The sequence below is a fragment of the Anser cygnoides genome, chromosome 1 (genome assembly GCF_040182565.1).
Source record: "Anser cygnoides isolate HZ-2024a breed goose chromosome 1, Taihu_goose_T2T_genome, whole genome shotgun sequence".
Lineage (NCBI taxonomy): Eukaryota > Metazoa > Chordata > Aves > Anseriformes > Anatidae > Anser > Anser cygnoides.
Genome location: NC_089873.1, coordinates 9,242,233 through 9,259,863, shown reverse-complemented (window position 1 = coordinate 9,259,863; position 17,631 = coordinate 9,242,233). Strand labels below are relative to the sequence as shown.

Sequence of the window (17,631 nt, the reverse complement as noted above, 5' to 3'; positions counted from 1 at the left end):
AATGACATAAGAAAGCAGAAACCATGTTAGCAAGATCTCATGCAAATTATGGGATACAACCACAGTAAAACAGGAAAGACAAAGTAAAAGAGAAACAGAAAGAGATAAAGAAGCTGTATGAAGCAGATTTGGGAAGAGCAAGGTGTGAACAGATGAGTCAAAACAACAGTAGAAGAACAGGAATGTATAGTCCAGAAAAGTGGGAGAGAAAGAGATTAAGAAAGTGCAGGAGACAGAGTGCTAGAGGACAATAGAGTATGGGAAATGGAATGAATAAAAAATAAAAATAAAAATCCCAGTGGCTTTTTCATGTGTTAGTGTTGACCCAAACTGCCGAAATGACAAGCATGTAGCAGCCTTGTTTTCATCGGGAACAGTTTCTCTGTGGAGGTGACTTTTCTCTTGCTTTTTTTTACCTGGTTTTCCCTGGAGGACACAACAGGTTAATGCTAGTTCAGGTCCTTCTAAATGAGCTGATGCATTTGCAACACTATCATTTCTTTGCTCCAGAGGGAAAGCCAATACACCAGGCAATCTCATTACAGGAATTAACATTTACTGTGACTCAGCTATCTTCACCTTTGAAACAGGAGAAAGAGACACAAGCCTTGAAGAGAGATGCAGAAGCACCCCTAAAGGATCACTTCAGGGCACTTCTTCATTACTGTGGTTTTCATCAGACATTAATAACTGCTGAATAATTGTTTATACTAAATATATGTATATATATGTATAAGAAACTTCAGTGATGGTATACTTCTGCTTTTTTTTTTTTTTCTTTTTTTAACTATTTAACTGTCTTTATCTCAACCTATGAACACTCTCACTCTTGCTTTACCTATTCTTTCCACCATCCTGCTGAGGGAGGGTGAGCAAGCGGCTGTGTGGGTCTTAGCTACTATTGGGGTTAACCCACAACAGTGGTATAAATATTTCAGCTGATCTATGCAAGTATTCTGACATTTGAGAATTGCTGGCATTGATCATGCTTATCATGCACAGAAAAAATAATAATAAAAAATTAAATCACTTTCCTTCTAATGATTGGAATTTTTCATAATCTTCATATTAGTACATGTATTCATAATTATACATTACAATTGCCAAATAGGCCTTATCATAGCTAGCTAACAATCAGTTAGCTGATTGTTTCCTGTTAAACATTTGCAATATTTCCAGGTCTTGCTGTGATGTTCCAGTGTCACAAAAGAGGGTAAATTACAACTTATTCATCTATCTTTATAAAGGGTTTATACTTTTTCACAATAAGAAACTCAAGAGAAACAAAGTAACTTTATTTATTTATTTATTTATTCCCCCTTAACAAGTAGAGGTGGAACCTGTAAAATTAGCATGTCTACTCTCCACATCAGTATTGTATTTTTCAAGGTTCACTATAAAAAATGGTACTGTCTGGAAAAAAAAAATCTCAAGAGAGAGAGATAAAGAGTGGTAGGATCTAAAATCTAGCTTAAACATTTGGAAAATAAAAATAAAAATAACAATCTCAGATAGTAACACTCTCAGAAGAAAGTTACAGAATTGTCAATCTCCTTTTCTAGTAATTTCATTTTGCTATGTTTCAGACCAAAAGACTTAAGCTCCCAAAATGAAAGAGCATCCAAAACCAAATCAGCTGCAATGGCTTATGTTGTATCTATTTCCCCCAATTCCATCAGTACAATTACAAAGAAAGAGAAATACAATTAAAAAAAAAAAGAAAAAAGGAAGGAAGGAAGGAAGGAAGGAAGGAGGGAGGGAGGGAGGGAGGGAGGGAGAGAGGGAGGGAAGGAAGAAGGGATGGAGGGACGGTGGGAAGGAAGGAAGGAAGGAAGGAAGGAAGGAAGGAAGGAAGGAAGGAAGGAAGGAAGGGAGGGAGGGAGGGAGGAGGGAAGGAAGGAGGGAGGGAGGGAGGGAAGGAATGAAAAATAGTTCATCATAACAAAATCATGAAAATTGAGATGAGAGTTAAAAGGTGTATCTATGCTATCAAATAGCTCTGCTCCTGATTAAGTGATGGTCCACGCTACATGTACGTTGGGTTATGATTAGGGGATCCTTCTTTTCTCCCCTAATTAGCCTGAGTTGTGAGGATGTTGGGATGCACACCTTCACGCAGAGAAGACTGTCCTCCAGAGATCTTCAACTACTGGGGAGAAAATCAACTCCATTCCACTGGTCTGAAAGCAGAGGTTTCAGCAGTGAAAACAACAGCTTTAGCAGATAACCTTAGTGGCTGAAAGACTTCTGTGAGTTTCTCTGTCTCTGCATTTAGTTCATTTCAAATAGAACAGAATATTTCAGTTGGAAGGGACCTTCACAGGCCATCTAGTCCAACTGCCTGATTATTTCTGGGCTACTCAAAAGTTAAAGCATATTATCGAGGGCATTATCCAAATGCTTCTTGAACACTGACAACCACTGACAAACTCTCTAGAAAACCTGTTGCAGTTTAACTACCCTCGCATTAAAAATAAATAAATAAATAAAATAATAATAATAATAAAATCCTAATATTCAGAAACCACTCCCAAACCTCCCCTGGCACACCTTTGTGCCATTCCCTCATGTCCTATCATTGGTTACCAGGACAAAAAGACCAGCATGTCTCTCTCCATTTCCTCACTTCAGGAAGATCCAGAAACCAACGAGGTCACCTCTCAGCCTTCTTTTCTCCAGACTAGACAACACAAATGCCCTCAGCCTCTCCTGAAAGCCCTTTGACCAGCTTTGTTGCCCTCCTCTGGATGCTTTCAAGTACCTTAATATCCTCCTTATACTGTGGAGAAGTGTACAAAATATTCAAAGTGAGGCTGCACCAATTCTAAGTCTAGTGAGAGAATCCCTTCTATTGCCTGGCTGGCTATGCATTCCGAAATGCACTTTTTGGCTGCCAGGGCACACTGCTGGCTCATAGGGAGCCTGCTGTCAACCATATACTTTTCTGTTGAGTTGCTCTCCAGCCACTCATCTCCCAGTCTGTGCCAGATGTGTCCATCATTACTCCATCCCAGGTGCAGAACCCGGCATTTACCTTTGTTGAATGTCATGCCACTGATGACTGTGCAATGCTCCAATCTATCTAGATTCCTCCGCAAGGCATCTCATTCCTCCAAGGAGTCAACACCACCTCCCAGTTTAATCAGTAAACTTGCAAAGGATGCATTCTACTCCTGCACCCAGATCACTGATAACAATGTTGAACAGGACTGGCCCTAGGATTGGGCCCTGGGAATACTGCTAGTGACTGGCTGCCAACCAGATGTAGCCCCATTCGCTACAACCCTTTGAGCTCTGCCATTCAGTTAGTTCATCACCCAGAGTATTGTGAATCCATTTAATCTCACAGTTGAACAATTCGTCTGGAAGTACAATGTGAGGGACAGTATCAATGGCCTTACTAAAATTCAGAAAGATTATATCCACTGCTTTCCTTTCATCTACCAAGGAGATGACCTTACCATTGAAGGAGATAAAATTACTAAGGCAGGACTTCTGATGAACCATGATGAACCCATGTTGACTATGTCTGATAGTAGCCTTGTTCTTTAAAAGCTTTTCTATATCCACCAAGATAATCTTCTCCGTAACTTTTCCAGGGACTGAGATTAGACATACAGGTCTGCAGTTTTCTGGGTTTTCTCTCATGCCCTTTTTGCAGATGAGTATAAAACTGACTAGCTTCTGTTCAGCAGGGACTTCCCCAGACTCCCACAACCTTTGGTAAATTGTTGAGAGGCATCTAGCTATAACATCTGCCAACTTCCTCAGTACTCTGGATTTATGAACATTGAGCTCTCTTACAATTTCCAATTTTGGTGACCACAGATGGAAAGTCACTGTGCCCACAGTCATGGTCCTCCATCTGTGAGGACTGGGCAGCCTGAGATCTGTTATTACTATTAAAAACTGTGGGAAAAAAAAAAAAAAGTCATTAAATGCCTCCACGTTTTCTTCACCCTTCCATGTTAGGTGATCATCTTTTTCAAGTATCAGTCCATTGTTTTCGTTTGACCTCCTCTTGCATACTTGCATCCCCTTACAATACATACTTGCAAAACACTTTTTTGTTGTCTGATACTACACTGGCCACTATCAACTCAAGTTAAGCTTTGGCTGTTCAGCCAGGCTGGTCTTCTGCCACACTTACTTGACTTGCAGCACAATGGGATTGCTTGTTCCTGGGCTTTTAAAATTGGACTGCCTTGCAGCCACCCATCCTATCTTTTATCTGAGGTTTGGATTCTAGTTGGACTGCCATCAGAGCTGACAGATTCCTCAGAAGATGGTATTTTTTTCACACACACAAAAAAAATACTCTGTCAAAAAGTTTCTGCCAACCTTTATGCAAATTCATCTTAAAAATCATCCAATGCTGATTAAGCAATCCAGCTGTTATTAATGGTATTATTACAGCTTCTGGTATTATGGAAGGATTATGTTAGTGCTTTTTTAGGAAAACAGCATCTGCAGAAAATATCTTCTTCGTGATCAACTAAGAAAAACTCATATTAAAAATGGCATACTACTATCTGCAGCACGTAGCCTTGTCTCTTTAAGGTCAATAAAATATAATCATCCTATTGCAAAAATACATAAAAATTGGAAATCAAATAGTCCAAAAAAGGGAAAGGATTGACAGTGGATGCTCAAACGTTTTGTCTCTGTATAAATTACTTTTTGATGTATACTTGTTCACTTCCCCATGCCTTTCCACTCTTCTAAATGAGCTGTCAAATTACATTACTGCAATTGAAGCTCATAATATCCCTCCTTGTCTGTGAACACATTGTGCAAGGAGTGCCTGATGTCATTCCACCTGATCCAGAGCTTATGTTCAAAGAGCCTGATTCAAAACTCCTTGAAGTCCATAGAAAAACTTCTTTTATTGAATTTCAGGGAGGTTTTTGACCAAGTCTAAAATGGAAGAACCCAGAGGTTTGCTTCCAACAGTAAGAAGTGCAAGTCTACGTTTCCTGTGCATCTGCGTGAAGGAATCTATGTCTCCTTCTATGCACCTGCATACAGGATCTGACCACATAACAACACCGTTGCTTATACCTTTCTCTTAACCCAACCTCATATTTATCTTAATGAATCTGATTTTATCACTTTTATCCTTATCTCTTCAGATTATTCTCTTACCTTGAGATACATTTTCAGCAACCTCAATAAATTCACTGCATGTGAATCAGTGGAGAATAGTACACCATATCTGACTTAAAATTTCTCCAATGTATCATTGCTTCTCTTATGGACTGACCATTACAGACTGTATCATTTGCCTGGATGTGGGAATAAAGTGCTGTTACATGACACTCACTTGACACACTGACCTCAGTATAACTATTCATCATTAATGATTACTCTATGCATTTGGTTTTGCTTGGCAATTTTGTATTTGGCTTTCTCTAGAGTTCCTTTAAAATTATCATTTGTGAATTTAGTAAATGCCTACTAAAAGTTACATACTCTTTGCTGATGCAACAAATCTGTTAAATGAGTTGCCTTTTGAAAGTATCATAAAGATGTATATTTTGTATTAAGTAAATCAGTTAGAAGGGCATGTGGCTGATAAATGACCCCTCTAAAATGAGATTCATAGTACATTTCTGTTTCAAAAATATGCTGTACATTCAAATTCATGTTTATGAAAGACTGACATAATATAGAGGCAAAACCAGCAGGGATATTAATTGTGTAATTACTAATTGCAAAATTATTTTTTTGTATTTACAGCATGAGCTGCAGCCACACTTGAGATGATGATGAGAAAACAGAAAAGTGGTTCACAAAGTTGGCAATGCAAGCCATGAGGAGGATGTGAGCAAGTGACACTGATTCCAGCATTTTGCAACAGTGATTAACTCCATCATAATAATAATGTTCTTTTAATGCATCTTTCAGGGGTGTAATTATAAATAGTATTACTAAAGTGCCAGCTGAGACTTATTATTCCTTGTACCATGTGCTATGCTATACACACAATAATAGCCACTTCATGCTCTGTATCTACAAGATCTGGATACATACCGTCTTCTGCACGTCTGTGTTTCCATTCGTATGGGAAAGGCACATGCTAAATGAAGGGCTGTACTGCACTTTAACTAGTTCCAGGATCTGGAAATGGGGAGATCAAGGCTTCACTACAGAGCAGATTTACTCTGCTGCAGAATAAAAGAGCTTTTCCCCCTCCATTCTTCGTATGTTGTACAGAGACTGAGAAAGTTGTTAGTTTTCCTTTTTCCATTGTGGCAACCCTATGGTAAATCTCACTTTTCTAAAGGTTGCAGAGAAATGTTGTGAGATTAAACCCTAAATGTTTTCATATGTTACATATATACACATATATAAAGAAGGAGAGAGAGAAAGAGAAATAAAAAAAAAGGGGGGGGGGGGGGAGAAATAATAATAATAATAAAAAACAAACAAACAAACAAAAAACAATACACACACACAAAAACAACCCTGTCCAAGGATCAAGTCAGCCAACAAATCCAACTGGGGTGCCTGATCTTCCACTGTGCAAATGCTCACAGTTCTACTTGAAGGTAATAGCAACTCTTATTTGTGCCAGCTGGGGATCTAGCCCATGAGGCCATAAAGCAAAGAGGGTAAAAAATCCCATCAAACTAAACATAATACATATAATTTAGGCTACCTCCAAGGGCTCCTGAGCTAATAAAATCTGAATTGAGAGCAAGGACATAATTAGCTCTGTTTATGTCATATTTAATTTTATCAATTATATGACTAATTGGCCTCTTTTCTATCTGTTTTCATTATTTTCAGGCTTAAGTCACTTTTTGCTTGTATATTTGCTAGGAGTTTGATGGCATTGCTGTTCTCTGGAGTTAACCTTTGCAGGAAGGGAACATCTCTAGATTTACACCAGGGAAACAGAACAGAAAAATGGATTCATTGTTAAAGATTTGCTCTTACATTCACTGTAGCCACTGGAAAATGAAATATTAGACTGCCACGCTGTTTGAATTTTTACTTGTTTTTCAGTAGTCAGAAGTACATTTTACGTATTTTCCTGTGCCTGTGCATATATATATATATATTCTAAATGTACAAACACAATGAAATAGCATCAACTTTTAAATGTACCTATCCAAAAGGCAGGAAATGTCTTTTACATGTTAAGATCATATTGCTCCCTCGAATTCACTATGTTCTCTCCTTCTTTTTTCTTTTTATTTTTTCCTCTTTACTTTATAGCATGCATAAGATCCATACAGTATTTGGAAAATTGCCCCACTGCTGTTTTACATTCCAGCACTCAAACAATAATGAATAAATTATTTATAAATTTATTCAGTGTCCTTGTTACTTAAAGTAGATTGCTAAATTGTTTGGTAGATATTCATTTTCAATGTGAAATAAATAAGATCTTACTATATTTGATTTCACCTAATATATATAATGCAGAAGAAATATAATATCCACTCATGAAACTAGCTTGAAGATTGATTGATATATTATGTTGCATTATGTATTATAGGCAAAATATAGTTAATGAAAGCAAAAGATTAGGACCAAATGAAATATGAACTCACCGAGACCTGAAATTTTACATATACAGGGCCTGATTCTAATTTACTTGAGCTGATGTAGAATGTGAGTCACAGGAAAAATGATCAAGCCACACCTCTAAAAAGAGTATAACTGATAGGATTACTGCCTTTATTGTCTTGAAATGAAGAGAAAGGCTGCAATCAAAACCAAGCAGAAATGTGGGTTACCAAAATCAAATTACTTCTGTGTTTTTTTGCCCTAGTGTAGCCACTATTGGATGTTGTTTCCACTTCTGGTGCCCACGCATTCAGAGGATTTCAGAGAGTGAGCAGAGATGGTAGATATGATTTATAACAGAAGGCTTTTGAATTTAGGTCTAGATTTATCATGTGCATCATTAAGCACCTAATACAAGCATCTCAGGATTGGAGACTAGGTACCATAGAGTCTTTCTGTAGTTGCTGATGGTCTTTCAGTAGAAAGAAAGATTTATGTCCTGAGGGCAATAATAATATCAACCTATAAAGGAATCATCCAATGGATTTTCTTACCTCATACTACTGAGGTAGTATAGAGGACTTTATCTACTATCTACCCATCTACCCAGAAATTAATCTGGGACAAGATTTTGCTCTTCTTGCTTTTTTTTTTTTTTTTTTTTTTTTTTAAGGATAAAAACAAGAGAGAAGAGCTCTAAAATTTGTGGACAATAACACAACAGAAATGAATGGTTGGAATTGGAGACAGAAAAGTTAAAACCAGTATTTTAGAAACAGTAATTAACTGTTGATTTAAAAATAAATAAATAAACAAAATGTTACAAGTAAGTGTTTTAGTTCTACTGTAACTTTTGGACCTGAAACACAAATGAACTCAGACTGAATGTAATCCTACATGCTGCAAGTTTGACTGAACAGCTATATAATCACAAGTTACCAAGTTCTTTTCTATCCCTCCAAGTAATTAGAAATCTACCTGTTCTGCACTTCTTTTCAGCCAGAAGACCATGCTGGAAACACATGGGATCTCAATATATAAATTCATTGAAACTGGTCACAAATTCTCTTCTTACATTTTTGTTATTTGTGCTATCTGAATACTAAACCCCGTGTGTATGTAATAGATGGTAAAATGGTGCAGAATTTCAAATACAGACAGCACGTATATGAGCATAATAATTACTATGTTCTTATGGTTTAATTAGGTTTCTCACTTTTGTCCAGTCTGTTTGTGCTGTTCTGGGTACCGTACATAGTTTGGAGTCAGCAGCTCTTTATTGGTAAATGTTCCCAGAGCATGGTACAAAGGTGGCTTGGTGAATTGAAACCACCCACCTGGTGGCGTTTTGCTCCAGAGTGTTTCCTGGGAACAGGTCTCAGAGCGCTGCTGTTGATTGGTATCAACCATGCTATGGCTAATGTAGACCTTGCTCAAAAAGCAGTGCCTCTACTCAGCCATATACTTTCCACATTCACCCACAGGGGAAACTATGAATGCTGGACCGTTTACTTTCCAATACAAGGCATTTTCATGAAGTCGTAGCATCATTAAAAACAAACAAACAAACAAAAACCCTTTTCTCTAAATTTGATCACAACAACACTAAAACTATATTAACACTAAAATAAATATTAACAATGCTCTCCATTCTTCTGTGTAAAGTTCCCATAGCTAACTGTGTAAAGAGAACAACAGCAAAACAGTCATTTTCTGAAATATATTAATACTGATTTCCCAGCTTCTTCTACAATTCCAGTTAATTAAAGGTAAATTAAATCCAACCATGTCACCCAATTACATCCAGATTGCCCATTTTATTACACGTGTCTAGGTTGACAGAATAAAGAATTGCCTTCAATAGAAGAAAAGCAAATTGTCTATTTAAATTGCTGGGACAACATTTTAGTTCTTAACACTTGATAAGCACTTAACAGAGGAGGACAAAATTACCTTAAAGAATCAAACCTTCTGTTTTTCAATTGACTTCAGTAACTTGAAGCTTTTTAATTAAGTACACCAGAGCAGTTTATTGCTTAGGCTGGTTCTCTGTACCTTTGAGTCTTCTAAAGTATAAGCCCTTTTATGTGGTAATAACATTCTGTATAGGTTTTCAAACAGCGTAAAGGTACTGGTTTAGCCTGTTTATGTGTAGCTCTCTACATCTGCTAAATAATTGCTTTTTGCTTAAATGAAATATTAGAACACTAGAACGTGTACTTTGTATGTACAGACACTGTGGATAGTGTATAATAAAATCATTCATGCTGCAATAATTAAAACTGTGTCAGCATTTTCATTACAAACTCTATTTTTCAAGTGTTTATAATTCAACCATAAAAAATTGTCTTGGACTCTTTCCACTGTATCTGAAGGCCAAAGAATATATCCATAAAGAAGTTTACAAGTTTTGAACACTTGTTTTGCAGGTGTAGGACTTAAAATCTACTTTGATTTACAAATGAAATTTGACAAGTAGCCACTGGCATTTTAAAACCCAAACAAATTCAAAACACTTGTGATTATCAGGTTCATAAAACTTTCATTTCTGTGAGATGATATTAATTGCTAGAAATGGGTATTTTCATCCCTCATCAAATTTGTGATTGTTCATGAAAATACTGGGAAATGCTAGCAATAAGTAAATTTGCACCCTACAAGATCTTAAAATTAATAATGTCAAGTGTGAGTGACATATTCTTGTATGAATGCAAGCATGTATATTTATTTAACTCTGTAAAGGTGTTAAATCAAAACCCTCTGCTAAATTCAAGTGCTATGGAAGTCAGTATGAGTTTTGGCAGGATTTCCTCTCTGGAGACAGCAGTTATCTGTTTTTTCACAGATCCAGTACAGCATGGGCATCAGCTGCATATATTTTCCCACAATACCCTTTTAATGTGCCTTAACCCTAGTGTGAAGGGAGCCATCATAGTGACAAAAGAGATATTTGCTTGTCATGTCATTAAATCTTTCTTCTCAGTCTGCTAAAATGGCTGCCAAGCAAGGTCACTTGGATGGAGCTTCTTGTAACAGGACAAATGGATGGACTGAGAAACCACAACTAATATTGAAAAATAACAAACAAGGCTTTCTTTTTTATATTTTTGCCATTTTGCACATACACTCTTCAGCTTGTGGAAATTTGGCCTGTGAAGACATGGAAGCACTGATCCATGGACCATCAAGTTTACCGACATATAACATCTTCATGAATGTGTAAGCAGCCTTGACAGGGCTGTTCTATGCAGTGCTGGCCATCTGCACAGCCTTCCCAAATCTCTGCGTTATCAAAGGGAAATGCACATCATCCCTATTAAATTGTTTTTGTTGTTCTTTTCCTGCTAATAAGGTTGGGAGAGTGATTAGCTCTCCAGTATTGTAACCTTTGCCTCTCCTCTCAGTTCCTCCCCTCATTTTAAATTAACACTGTGACAACCCATCACTTTTCAGCCATTTAACCACTGAGAGATCTGCCAGGGATGTGTCTTTTTGTCTTGATGACTGAGGCAAACAGAAATAGATTGTGTCTGAAGATCAAAAGGCTCTGTAAACCACTGTCCTCATGTCCTTTTTGCACCCATTCCACGTATTATTTGGCTTGGAGAGTCATAGGGCTTCATGTGGCATGTCTGTGGTCTTAAAACATTACTATTATATATCATCTTGATACATGTATTGTGAAGGCTGTGTTTCAACTGCTCGAGTGATCTTTTTAAAGCATGATGACCAGGCTTATGAAATGTATGCTTCATAATGGGATAGAACAGGTCAGGCTAGAAAGATTTTGTAGAATGATGTTGGAAGACACTGCATAGGAAGGAGGTGGTATTATTGATGCTATACTTGTCTATATCTTTTCTGTACCTGTAAAGATCCCTTTGTTTTCTTCAAAATCTTGACTAGAATGGTAGATATGTTAGCCACCTCACCAAGTCAATTACAAGTCTTATTTTGGAACAAGAATATATTTGGGGTTACTAATAATTCTTTAGGAATTTTTCAAAACATGATTTAGGAAAGAAAGGTTTTATTCACTTTTCCACTGCATTAAAAAGAAAATCTATGTTTGCGTGGATGCACAAAGCCTATGAGTTAAAAAACAATATTAATAAAACTGTGTCACATATCAGTACTCCAGATGGTGGGGTCTATTTGTGTTGTGAGAAAACCTACTCAGAAGAAAAAAGCTTCCAGTAGAAATCACATTACTTTGTACCACACATGTTTCTTTCATTTTCTCAAATGTAAATTTTTAGTGTTACACTAATGTTATTACACAGGTATGACACACATCTGTGATATGCACCATGTGAATTTGCTGTGCTATTTCAAAGACTGGTTTACATTTATGGAGCTTTTAAAGTCCAGCCCAACCTTCTGGAAATTTAACAAACACATTTTTGACCTCAACCCTTCCTGTGCACAGTATTGTTGGCCAATTTGTCCCAATTTTACAGGTTTTTAATTTCAAAGTTGTCAGAGCAACAAAGTTGTAGCTAGTGTTACTTTAAAACAGGTCAACATACAAATGGCAAGCTAAATTCAACCCTGCTCTTAATTCCAAGGAAGTAAATGAGATAACACCTGAGTTGAATTTAATAGAGTAAACCCAAAATAAGATTTGGGGAAAACAAACAAAGAAAGAAACACAAAACAATCTTATTTTTTAGTCTGGTTGAATCTTTCTCTCACTCCTAAATTTAAAGGAAAAAAAAAAAAGTTATAAATAAATTATTCTTATTCATTATTTCCTTACCACTCTTTTTTGACGTTTTACACCAGAATATAAGCTACTGAATCAAACTCATAGTCTCTGTGCATGGGATTTGTGCATATCATGAGGTTCATATATCTTTACTACCCTTTAAAGAATAGCAGTAAAAAAAAAAAAAAAAAAAAAAGGCTTTTTCCATTAATCATTTCAAGTGAATTAACTTTTTTTAGAATAAGGACAGAGGCATGTTGCTCTTAAAATGCACTTACTGTTTCCTTTGCAGTTTAATAGCATTTGCAGTCCAAGGAATAGCATTTGCAGTCATAGGAAGAAGACGGTAATATTCAGCTTGGCTATAGAAAAGTATATTTTTTATTTCTTCTTGTAGTTTTACTTTCATTATTCCTGAATATTTGTATCTACTGCCATCAGCATCCAAGTTCCTCACTCACATGGAAGACCTATCTACTCATAAGTATGAGAAAATCCACTTGTTAAACTGATACTTGAATATTAAAATGATATATCAGAATGACAGCATTGTTTCAGACAAGCACTTTATGTGAAATTCCACAGGTCTATATATTAGGAATAAAATTATCAACAGTCAACAACTCTTTACTGTGATGCCACTGAATTTAATAAACCACAATAACAACTTTATGGTACTTTAAGTATTTCATTCTGATACAGAGCAGCAAGACACAGGATGTAATTGTCTTCTGAATCTTAAAACAAGCAAACAAACGAGACAACAACAACAACAAACAAGACTTGTTTTCAACTGAACTCAAAAGACAAGTTTTCAACTTGAGGTGAATTAGTTTTAATAGACACAGCAGTCTGGTAACAAGAAATCTCTTACTGTATCCAGATTAGTCCGACTTACTTAATATTAAACATTTTAAAAGCATGTGCTAAACATTCACTGCCAAAACCTGGTTATCACTGGACATGAGTTTTCTAGACCAAACGCTTAGGCTCCATGGAAGTGCCTAAAATGCCCTCGAGTAACAGCTCATATATCAAATCTACATTGATACTTTCTTTCCATAAGAAGAATGAAAAACAAATTATGTTCAAATTACTTCTACCTAAACTCACAGAAGTAAACAAGACTTAGCAAAGTAAAATCCAAAAATCTGTGTACACCAGTATACTGCTGTAGCTAATTGGTGTGATTTTAATGTAAACAGCATTAACTATACTTAACTAGACTTGCAATATGTTGGCCTTGGCAGAACAAAGATCTGAACTAGCTTGAATTTGGTGCTTTGTATGAAGAGTAATAATACAGATGAAGAGAAACTTTCTTTAGTGATTTCTTATGGAAAATATTTTGGATTTGTGGAATTTACATGATTTGAGGTTTTCCTGTAACCCTAGCTAATATCCTGGTAATCTTTTGATGCTCATCAGTAACACATTGTTATGCCTATAAGCACTATGTCTACATCTTTTTCAGTTTAAGACTCATTAAATCTTTAGCAGCCATGAGTAATAGTATCAAAGAAGATAATACAGGATTCATTGTGTCATACAATACCTATAGATTCCACTACACAAGCAAAAGGGAGTAAAATTAAAGACTTCTGTAGAAATGTTAGTTATAGAAAGAAAAAAGACTTATTTAATATTTATGTCTTCAATGGAGTTTTGTTAGTAAATAATATGGTCAAATGATATCTATTAACAAACTATTTTTAAAATGATTCCATTAGAATGACTCTTCCTTGATGTCACATGAGTTGTTGCTGAGATCAGGCTCTATTTCAGGCACTGAAGAAAACACCAACAGAAAAGGTCTTAAGGGATTTAAAGCACCATTTCAAAGTGAGGAGAATGGATAGATCATAATATTTCTTGTTGTTATATGTGTGTATATGCTTGTGTGTATACCAGAAAGATGGTGAGAGAGAGAAAAGTAGATTAAGTGGTTAAGCTGCAGACACTTAAAATTCATAGTAATAATAAACAAAATATGAAATATTTAAAAGTTATTGTATTACAAAAATATAATTAAAAACAGTATATTTTTTATCTTATGTGGAAAAAACAAAATCTGCATTTCAAAAAATGCATTATAAAAATAGGTATAAAAATACATACAACCACACAAATTGGCCAACAAACAGGGATAAATTTTGTTCAGTTTATTTATGTAAATAGAAACTTATCAGTCAATATTATCTTCATTCTTTTTTACTGCTATCCCTAAGTGCCTTACAGAGAAATGAGTCCTACTGAAAGAAACGGATAAAGTACCAATCAAAAACTGTTAGATTGGGGGTGGGGGGGGGGGGGTTGGGGAGGAGGAATAGTAATTTGTTTTGATATTAATACTGTCAGAGTACTTGATGTGAGTATGAAAGTGAGAATGTGCCCCATAAATACCAATCTCACCTATACCTCTATCAATCTCACTTTAGTAACTTAATAGGTAGTATCTTAAATTCATAGGCATAGTGCAATTTCTAAGACTGTTTTTGATCTACTCTAACCACACAGGGATGGTTGCAAAGTTATGTTCGTGATATATAGTTTATGCAGATGACATCAGGTAAGCAGGAATTTATTGTAAATTCACACTTTAACTTTGCAGCTGTGAAAGAGCACTGCTGATTATGGCTTTTAAATTCCAAAAGCCATTTTCCACTGGTTTAAATTTAAGAGAGAAAAAATGTCTATTGCTATTTATTAATTGTGCTATTTCTTAGCAATCCAGCTCTTTGAAAATGTCTTTCTATTAATCACAGTATGACCTCATCATTAAGGGGCACTTGTTGGAGTCAGAGAATAATTGCACAACTCTAGTGGATGAACTGAACTGCTACAGTGTTCATGCACTAAGGGAGGCTCAATGAAATTAGATTCTCTCCCTGTAGGGGGTAGGCATTGACCGCTGTCTGATGCCAGCAAATAGAGGTCTAAATATTTCTTCTGAGATGGTTGTTTTACCTTCTTATACTTCCAACTTCATCCTTTTTAAATTGCCACATTCAAATGATTACTGTCAACAGATTGGATTTTTTATTTTTATTTTTATTTTTTTTTTAGCAGGAGAGTCAGGCTAATGGCTATCATGCACAAAGGATAACTGCAGCAGCCTAAAGCCATGGCTAATTAAAAGGACCATATATACTTGTCTGTCCAAGAGCAAAGAAAATAACTCTTCTGCAGTAGGGAAGACTATTGAAAGCATTTTATAGGCATAACTATGCAGACTCATTTGTTCCACTTCCAGTGTTGACAACAGCCACCAACCTGGGTAATAGTTAGAATAAATTAAGCCTAAAGTGAGAAGTGTCATCTCACTGGATCCTGTGGAAAATAAATTCAAACATACTTCTGGTATGCATTCTTACACTGTGTCATCATCTACTTGAGATGCCAGCAGATCCTTTTTATACTGTGTGTGTTTATTTCTCAGACAGAACATTTTGTATATGCAACGGACACATTCTTTTACATTGGCTGGCATTCCACCTGAAAGTTCATCACAAAAAGCTTGTTAATGTACTTCAGCATATATGCTACAGTGGTAAACATGCTCCCAATAGCAAAGTAAAACTCCAGTAGGAGGTTCGAAGAATATGTGTGTGCTAAGATCAAATCTTGACTTCAAGTTCAAGCACAGTTTAACTACGAATCCGAAGTTGTAAATGCAAAGTAAAGGCAACTTTAAGGCTGCTTTAAACCAAGCATGAAAGACTGAAGAGTCAAAGTTGAGATTCTATACATCTGTTTCTAATATGCCTCTTCTTGCATTTTAGACAAGCTTTGTTTCAAGCTTTACTATCACTGTAGTTGATACAGTTTATTAATTTATAGTTTGGCGGCATTCTCTTTATATTTCAATCAGTGGTTTGGTAAACAAAATAATGCATCTTTCTTTTGCAGGCTAAATTAATTTAATTTTTTAAAATTCCTAACATTTCTAATTCTTCCTTCCTCTGTTCCCTCCTCTCTCCCCTCCACAGAAAAAGAGTAGGTTTACGGTATTTTAGTTTCTTCGTTTAGGGATTTTTGTTTTTGCATTTCATCATGATTAAACTCTGATTCTGCCCTGTAATTGGATAAGTACAGACACATACATCAATAGAGAAATGGACCTATGTGTTACTGATATCATTATATATCTCAGTTTTAGATAAGAAAGCAGCTTCAGAGCTGTACTGTCTGAGTATTCAGGCTGAAGTGGCAGGACCAGGGCACAGTGTAAAATAAAACAGGAGGAAATACACAAGGGATCTGCATGCAAACATTATTCTGGTTCATTTCTGCACCAGCCTTCAGAGGATTCTCCCAAAAGTAAACACAGTTAATTAATTTCCAAGTAAAACAAGTAAAGGCAAATTTTCCACTTACTGTGTGCTGTGCTTTGTCCGTGCACTGAAGAGAAGAAAGAGTTCTGCAGCGCTCACCTAGATCCAGGTTGGTTTCTAAATTAGTCATACATGTAAGCGGGAGGAAGCTGATTGACTTTGTAACTGTGCAAAGAGCAACCCATCTCACTGCTGCGAGACAACCCTTCAGGACACTGTGTGGAACTTCAGCACAAGAGCACAGCATCTATTACGCTTGAGGCTCTACCATTTCACCTACACCTGGGTGGATCTATCAGGCTTCATCTCTATTAGGGCGGTTTGGCTATGTGGTTTAAAGGAAAAGAAAAAAAAAATAAAAATAAAAGGGGGGGGGGGGGGAGGGAAAGAGAAAGGGAGAGAGAGAGAAAAAAGGGCTTGCCGTTGTCACACTTGTTTCCTATTAAAGAGCCTTACGGTGGATTGAGTAATTGTGTACGAAGGTAGTCTGGCTGGCAGATGTGTGCAGCCCCAGTGGAGCACTAGATTCAAGGCAGATGGGTTGTACCAGGGCGCAAACAACATTGGAAAAAGAGAGGCGTGATTAAAACAGCAGGCCTCCGTTTTACAGTGCTAGAAGTGGGGACAGCAGGAAAGCTCCCAGGAACTGCAGCTCCCCAAAATGGGAACTGTACAGACACAAACAAACTGCAATAAAACAAACCTGATAAAGCACAGTGGATGATCAAATTGACCGAGTTATGCAATACTGAAACCATCATGATTATTAATGAGCCTCTTCCCCCTCCTCCTCCTTCCAGGCACTTACATTAGAAATACTCAGTTGCAAGGAGCGTAAGCATGGGTTTATTCAAAACAGAATCCTGGGCTACCGTATGGTCTGAGGCATCTTTTGGAAATGGATTAGAGTTGCTTTGAGGGCTTTACATTGTCTGTAAAGTCTGGTTTAGATTAAAAGAAAAGAAAAAGAGAAGCTGAGTATTGGGAGTGAATCTGCCACTAGCAGTTATATCTGAGAACGGTTGAAGCAGATTATCAAAGAAGTGAACAAGGGAATCCTTATTATAAACT

The 17,631-nt window shown here is 36.5% G+C and overlaps 1 protein-coding gene across 1 annotated transcript in view; it reads right to left on the bottom strand.

Annotated features, from left to right (window-relative positions):
• The window catches only part of SEMA3A (semaphorin 3A), a 329,677-nt gene extending 312,914 nt beyond the window's left edge, over positions 1-16,763 (bottom strand). Inside the window, exon 1 of the mRNA XM_066981865.1 lies at positions 16,604-16,763. The gene's annotated coding sequence lies outside the window, so the exon portion shown is untranslated. The remainder of the gene's footprint in view (positions 1-16,603) is intronic.
• Positions 16,764-17,631: the final 868 nt, after the last annotated feature.